The sequence below is a fragment of the Triturus cristatus genome, chromosome 9 (genome assembly GCF_964204655.1).
Source record: "Triturus cristatus chromosome 9, aTriCri1.1, whole genome shotgun sequence".
Lineage (NCBI taxonomy): Eukaryota > Metazoa > Chordata > Amphibia > Caudata > Salamandridae > Triturus > Triturus cristatus.
The window spans coordinates 1,157,174,035-1,157,182,111 of record NC_140592.1 but is presented as its reverse complement, the minus strand read 5'-3'; positions in this window follow the sequence as shown (position 1 = coordinate 1,157,182,111).

Here is an 8,077-nt window from a genome sequence, read left to right as displayed (position 1 = left end):
CCCATCGGTGGGTTTTCTGTATCCATTGAATCTGCTTGTTTAAAATGGCAAATTCTGTTGCATTAGGAGAAAATTACTGAGAGGCAGCCACACAACATCTCGAGAACAGGGGTGCCCTTGATGTGGGGGGAACAGTTACATTTGTACTCACTGCACACATGGGGTGTGCGCTTGAGCCATTTTATTCGTAGGTGGAGTTTGAGGCTATAGATGCTGCTTTTGGCTTACAAACCAGCAGCACTGCCTGCACTCTGGAGCACCTGCACATTATGGGGCATACCTTGGTTTGCTGGTGAGTTACCACACACACACAGTTTAGATGGGGTCCCCTGAGTAAAGAAAGGGCTAAATGGACAGCATTAGTTGGATACACACCCTTATCGTGTCCTGAGACCCTACCCATCGCTGATGTTGTACGCATTTTGAATTTTACACTCTCCTTATACAGGAAACACATTCAGCATGCACTACAAACCATGAACACAACAGCAGCTGTAGCAGGATCAGTAGTACAGGGGCAGGGTGGCATACAAGTAATCAATCCACAGACGATAAGCACTATCAGGGGAAAGATGGCCACAAAGCGTGATGAAATGACCTTCTGGATTGCTTGCAAGACCAACCAGTTAGAAACCATTCACCCTCACATGACACCCAAGGCCAGAATATTATGCGCTTTCCCCTCAGAATGGTGCCACCCGAAGAGGAGTGCGGTACCTAGGTGAGTATACTTGCATGCATCTACACTAGCATGCATGGCACACCCTTGATAGCAGTTCTCTCTGAAGTATTGAAACTAGTACAACATGGGCACTGAGGTGCACCGGCTCTGGTCTAGGTATGAAGTTAATGGGAAACTTTTCTACAGTCTCCACAATCATCCTATGCAACATTATGGGAGATTTGCTCTGGTGATACAGTAGAGGCTTACAGCAGTTCCACTTCAAGACTGTGAACTACCAAGAAGAAATAAGGAAATCTTTACCTCTGTGGTCTCTGATACATTGGGTACATAGGCAATTAAACTACATTTAAAACCTACAGTGACACTAAAGGTTCCTATAAGGAAAATCCTATAATGGAACATAAGAAGAAGCAGAGGAGGACAGCATAAAGATGGACCCGATCTCCCATATGTCGGCACTCTCACCAGGTTGTTATAATTTAAGGGACTGTGATAAAGTTTAAATGCCAGAACAGTATTGGTATTCTGATAGCCGCTCTTCCTGTTTTTTCAGGATTCTGACAGGTAAATGAACAGAGAAAGGGGATCGGACCGGGCACCAAAGAAAAGAATATAGCAAACAAAAACATTATGCAGCATGAGACACAGAGATCAGCCAAAAGAGGGAAGAAAAAGGTTCTGGCTCTGAAACTCAGTTTAAAAAGAAGAAAGTGTTTGGAGACTCTTAGAAACATATCAGCTATGGATAAGTCTGCTGAGCAGGACTTGAGTGAGAGCACTTCTAGACAGCGCAGCAGAGGTAACTCCAGATAAATATGGAAATCCTCCTGATAGATCTTATAAATTAGATATAGAGATTGAGGGGAATATACCACACACCATAAAGCTCTTCTGGAGGCATTTATCTGAAAAATATGACATTATACTAGCAGAAGACGATTGGTCCCCAGTCTTCATTAGGGAAGCACCCCAGGGAGAGGAAGTAATAAGAGTGGCCTTTTCCTCCAAATACCTGAAGATACCAGGGACATTTACACCAGTGTGTGGCCTGTTAAACAGGCTCCAGTCTAATAAAGAAACCTAGCGGGTGGAATAAACTTTCTATTCCACATGACATTTCCTCAAGCAGTGATCCCCAAGTAAGGCTCAATACTACTTGAAACCAGAAGCAAAGCATGTTATAAAAACAATACTAAATCAATTGAAATATTATGGCACCATTGCACCACACTGAAATAGTTACACTCCCTATAAGGGTTTCCTAACTTTGGACAAACTTACTTGCCACACTATGCTGAGCGAGTGAAGCCCTCGTACAACTTAATTTCTCCCATGTTTTCTAAAACAACAAAAAAGGACGGATGAGCAAACACACTGATATCTTGTGAGTGCTGCTAGCAGACAGGCTAGAAAGAAACTATCTACCGACTAGGGATAACAAGACGAACCTAGTAATAGGAGTTATACCTAGCTACTCGGGTTACACATATGTAATCTACAATGATGGACAGATGATTGCCATAGCACACAAGTCACACTTGTATTCTCCAGCTGCAGCACGTTTTGCTTTCATTGAAAAAATTCTTATGCCTGTGCAAACCAAATTTTGATAGCGCATCCGTTGGCAAAAGGAAAACTAATAATTATGATTTCTTCAGTAATGGCACAAGAGGCAGCCACCAAGCAAACATTCTTAAAGCTCAAGCTCTACACCCAAGATGGGTGCATTGGGCCTCTTCATAAACTGCAATGGATGTAAAGTTTCAAGACGATTCAACTTGTTGGACACAAGTTTTCCTCCAATAAGAACAGAATGTCACTGCAACTCTAAAAGCGTTACCTATTGAGTCATATCAAAGTGTGTTGTACACTAGCGGCTCTGCTCAAACTGCAGTAGGAACCAAACAGAGGTACTGCACTGCTTGCACAGCAGTGCTGGGTGTAGTGAAAGATGGTGAGTTCCACTCATAACGCAGCCCCACTTAAATTCTCGGTGACAACGCTGTACAACATGCAGAAATTGATGCCCTGATACTTGCACTGAAGAAGGCTGACACATCAGTTCCCACACTAACAGTGTCTTATGCATTCTTTTTTGTGCAAGGTTACACTCGGGATTTAAAACATTGGCACCTAAACTGATTCAAAGATTCTAAAGGAAAACTTATTAGGAATAAAAAGCTCTGGGAAAAGGTAGCTGTCTTACAACAAAAGCTTCCATTGGTCCATGTGACGAACACTCTGGGCCATTAGCGCGACGGGATTCACGCCAGAGGGAATTGTGCAGCTGACTTCTCTGCAAAGACTGCAGTAGAGACTGTTACGATAGCAGTCTTAACCAGATCTCAAACGAAGATCGACACACATATACTAACAGTGATACAGGTAACTAAAAAGAGTGAAATGCCTCCAGCTGGCTTTCCTCTCAATTATTCCTGCACCCTTGATATATGTTACTAGGTTATTATATCTGGAGTGAGAAACAGGATATTTCCTAATAAGCTGTGAAGATTTGATTTAATAAAATCAGCCTATGAGTGATTGGAATCCTCCCATGCTGGGATAAATGCAACAGTAGCAATGCTACAGCATGCTGCTGGTGGCCACATTTATATAAATAAGACAGAGCTTATATTAGGCAATGTGATGTTTTTCAAGAGACCAAGGCGTGTACTGTTAGAAAAGCCTCACAGACTCCCCTCACAATCTCCAATATACCGTGTAGGGGACCATGTTGGCTCAATAAATTCTGTTAAAACAGTATAGGTACATATTGGTGGCAATTAATTCATGCTCTCGATTCCTATAGATGTGGCTTCAGAGAAATGCAGGTGCTTGAGCAGTCGGAAAGGATTTGTAGTGTCGGATAACCTACACAAATAATCGGCGGGTGCACTCCATACAAAGTTCTCTTTGGAGTGCTCATGTATGTACCTGGCCTAAATAGTCCTGGGAAGGTGGCAGGCAAAAAAAAAAGAGTTTGACCTGGACCAATGTTTAAATGTCTTATAGAGCGTCCAAGAGGTCAGAGACAAGCTGTCTAAAGTGAAGCATTCTGAAGCCACCACCAGCGAAGAGAAGGCTTTTTTTACAACGGCTGATGGGTGGGTACCTAAAGAAGGAGATCTAGTCTGAGAGAAATTCCATGATAAGCAAGCTTTTGAGCCGTCTTACAGACCACATGTTCCAGTTTCAGACATAAAAGGTGAACAAACTGTAATTCTGTATCCTTTGTCTGGTTCAAACAACATTGACCACATTAAGAAGAACTTTATGGCTGATTCTGTACAGCAGAACCTCCTGGACATCAAGAGTAAATCCTCTCAGCCACTCCCTACTCTAAATGAAATACGGCTAGAAGAGTGCAGTAACATCATTAGCTTGTGCACCCAACCGGGATATTTGAGTGTACTGAGTCTCCAGCTTTACACCAACCAATGGATTCCATGGATGAACGGGATGCTGCCATCATTACATCATTACAGTAGCAAATTTTCCAAACAATACCATGGTTTATTATGAACCTCCACATGACAACATCAATCGAGATGATGCCTTTTCGAGAAACAGGGGTTTATGAGAATGAATCTGAATTCTACACAGAAGACTCTGCAGTCAATCTACGCCATTGATTTCCTCTTGTGTATCATTGGTTTTGTGACTGATACCCGATACCACCGCGGTCCTATGTTTGGATTGCTACAGTAGTCTTTCTTTTCATCATGTGGCTGCCCATGCTGATTGTCATTGTAATGCCACTAAATGGTTTAAGTCCATGAAAGAACTCTTGCACAGCCTGTGGTTTGAGAACTTCTTATCTCACAGAGCTCAAAGAGATCTCTATGCTGCAAACATCACAGCTTATCATGTGTACGAGGACATAGTTTGGGAATGCTTTCCTTATTAGATTATGGGATCCACTGAGACAGTGCAATTACCATTTCTGTTGACAGTTTCAATAAATGATATTCCTGGTTCCATTTCAGATGACTGGGATACTGAAATTCTGATTTACAGGCGTATACCATTTAAAACAATAGAGATCCGTATTAGAATGCATTGAATTATAAAGAAATATATTGTTTTCATCATTATGCGTACTATTATATACAGAGAACTAGATATTCTAGAGATATACAATTACACAATTGGAGCATTGTGAATCTCCAGCAACTTAATAGTCACACAATTTTCTTTAAAAATGTTCCTTTTTTACCAGAGTGAGTACAGGTCACGTCCCTCACTTTCTATTTTGTACAGCATCCACAACAACTCAAGTAGGTCTGAATCACGACTAATATACTGATATATTCAGAGGAATTTTATCAGAATTTGGCCATACAGGGATATGAGTACTGGAAAGAAAATATTGATGAAAAAAGTTTTGAGGAAACCAAATATTGGCAGATTAAAGGTAAAGAATCCTTGTCATGCCTAGGGCATGTTTAATACCAAAAGAAATGATTTCTCTGAAGGATACTATCCAGCAGACTGTATAGGACTTGAAACCATGAATGACCTTAAAACTCTCTATATCAAAGATTAATTCTACACTATTCACCAACTGGCAATCACAAAGGAACATCTCCAACTCAGCTATAAATGATAAGATTCAGAATGGAACCCTTAATTCCTCATATTCCCTTCTGAAGGTTTAGCCTTTGGCCCTATGATCCATACATATGCATGCATTGTTTCCTTTCCAACAACCCTGATCCTAATCCAATCACCCTGATCCATGGTATAACAACCACATACCTGTAGCCATTACCACATATAGGGCCTCATGTAGGAAGCCAAATACTGGTCGGTAACGGCCGAAATTTGGTAAATATCCCGTTACCGACCGGTATTTAGGCATTTGCGATGTAGGGGGCTGATTTCTGGATTCGGTATTTACCGAATCGGAAATTAAGAAATCGGTAAAATACAGATTCGGTAAATACCGAATCCTGAAATCAGATGTAGGGAGCACTCTAAAGAGCGAAAATTAGTTTTAAGAAATTTGTTATTTACCACCAAATACAGGTTGGTGATAAATAACGAATACCTTGCAAAAAGTAATATTTTGCAGATTTAAGAGTGCCATGTGGCAGACATACATGCCCTTAGGGCATGTGTGTGCGCCACATGTGCACACATGCAAGATTCAGGGGTGCAACAGGGTGTCATTGTGACACCCTGGCACCCTTGAATATGCTCCCCCCATTACCGAATCGGTATTTACCGAATCGGTAATGAGGCATACCTTCCCATTGATTCCTATGGGCCTCCAGGCCCATAGGAATCAATGGGAAGGAATGTCTCATTACCGAATCGGTAAATACCGATTCATAATTACCGAATTTTTCAGATTCGGTAAAATTTACCGAATGATTACCTACATCACATTTACCGATTCATAAATACTGAATCGGTAAAATTCGGTATTTATGAATCGGTAAATGTGATGCTACCTACATATGGCCCATAGTGTGGCCAAGCTGTGTCAACGTTGGTTAGCACATTTCATTCCGGCATTGAAGAAGCATTATTCCCTAATTAAAGAAAACATGGATTTTTCGGATTTCCTTCTGGGATCATGCCCAACTCGAAACAGATGATTTCTAGAGACAGGGATATAGCCTATCTATAATGAATGGAACAAGTACTCAGAGAAAGAAGCTGAAGAAAGAATTTAACAGTTTGCTAGTGAAAACATGCATGCAGTTTTTAAAACTATCATATGGCATGTACACGCAATCCAAGAGTATTTTCTTTAAACAAGATCATGTCTTGATCATTATATCCTCTTGAAGGAGCTTTCAGTCTTTTGCAGCATGGCCAGGCCCAGGTAAGAGCTACAATACAATTAAACTGAGTGTTACAAACTCTTTGATCTGGTTATGGTGTCCTGGCAACTTTTGAATGAAACAGCCATTTTTGAGCCTCACAATTTAACCCGGACATAGAAAACAATGGCCAAAAGAGAAATCACCTATGTTTTGTTAAGTATTAAGTAGGTGGGCAGAAAACTACGCTCCGCCAGCGTAGCAGATAAAGCCAGCCACCCCTGCTCACCGGCCCGGTCCCTGCTTCTGAAAGCAGCCAGGCCGGGGAGAGCCTCCCCGGGCCCTGGTGGACCCCTGTCTCCAGCGCCCGGACCCTCAGCTGGCTTGCAGAATGGGGGGCTCCCGCACCCGGGGCCTGCCGGACGGAGCACGAGCCCCGGGCCCGGTCCCAGCTTCCGAACCCTAGCCAGGCCAGGTAGAGCCTCCCTGGGCCCCGGTGGACACCCTTCCCCAGTGCCCAGACCCTCGGCTGGCTTGCAGGACGGGGGGATCATGCACCCCGTGGCCCGCCGGACCGAGCATGAGCCCCGGGCCCGGTCCCAGCTTCCGAACCCTAGCCAGGCCTGGGAGAGCCTCCCCGGGTCACGGTGAACACCCTTCCCCAGCGCCCGGACCCTCGGCTACCTTGCAGGACGGGGGGCTCACACACCCCGTGGCCCGCCGGACGGAGCACGAGCCCCGGGCCCGGTCCCAGCTTCCAAACCCTAGCCAGGCCGGGGAGAGCCTCCTCTGGCCCCGGTGAACACCCTTCCCCAGCGCCCGGTTCCTCGGCTGGGTTTGCAGGACGGAGGGCTCACGCACCCCGGGGCCCGCCGGACGGAGCACGAGCCTTGGGCCCGGTCCCAGCTTCTGAACCCTAGCCAGGCTGGGGAAAGCCTCCCTGGGCCCTGGTGGACTCCCGTCACCAGCGCCCGGACCCTCGGCAGGCTTGCAGAATTGGGGGCTCCCACACCCTGGGACGGAGCACGAGCCCCGGGCCCAGTCCCAGCTTCCGAACCCTATCCAGGCTGAGGAGAGCCTCCCCGGGCCCCGGTGGACCCCTGTCTCTTGCGCCCGGACCCTCAGCTGGCTTGCAGGATGGGGGGCTCCCACACCCTGGGGCCCGCCGGATGGAGCACGAGCCCCGGGCCCGGTCCCAGCTTCTGAACCCTAGCCAGGCTGGGGAGAGCCTCCCCGGGCCCCGGTGGACTCCCGTCCCCAACGACCGGACCCTCGGCTGGCTTGCAGGACGGGGGGCTCATGCTAGCCGGGGCCCGCCGGACAGAGCACGAGCCCCGGGCCCGGTCCCAGCTTCTGAATCCTAGCCAGACTGAGGAGAGTCTCACCGGGCCCCGGTGGACACCCTTCCCCAGCGCCCGGACCCTCAGCTGGCTTGCAGGACGAGGGGCTCACGCACCCCAGGGCCCGCCAGACGGAGCACAAGCCCCGGGCCCGGTCCCAGCTTCTGAACCCTAGCCTGGCCGGGGAGAGCCTCCCCGGGCCCCGGTGGACTCCCGTCACCAGCGCCCGGACCCTCAGCAGGCTTGCAGGATTGGGGCTCCCGCACCCTGGGATGGAGCAC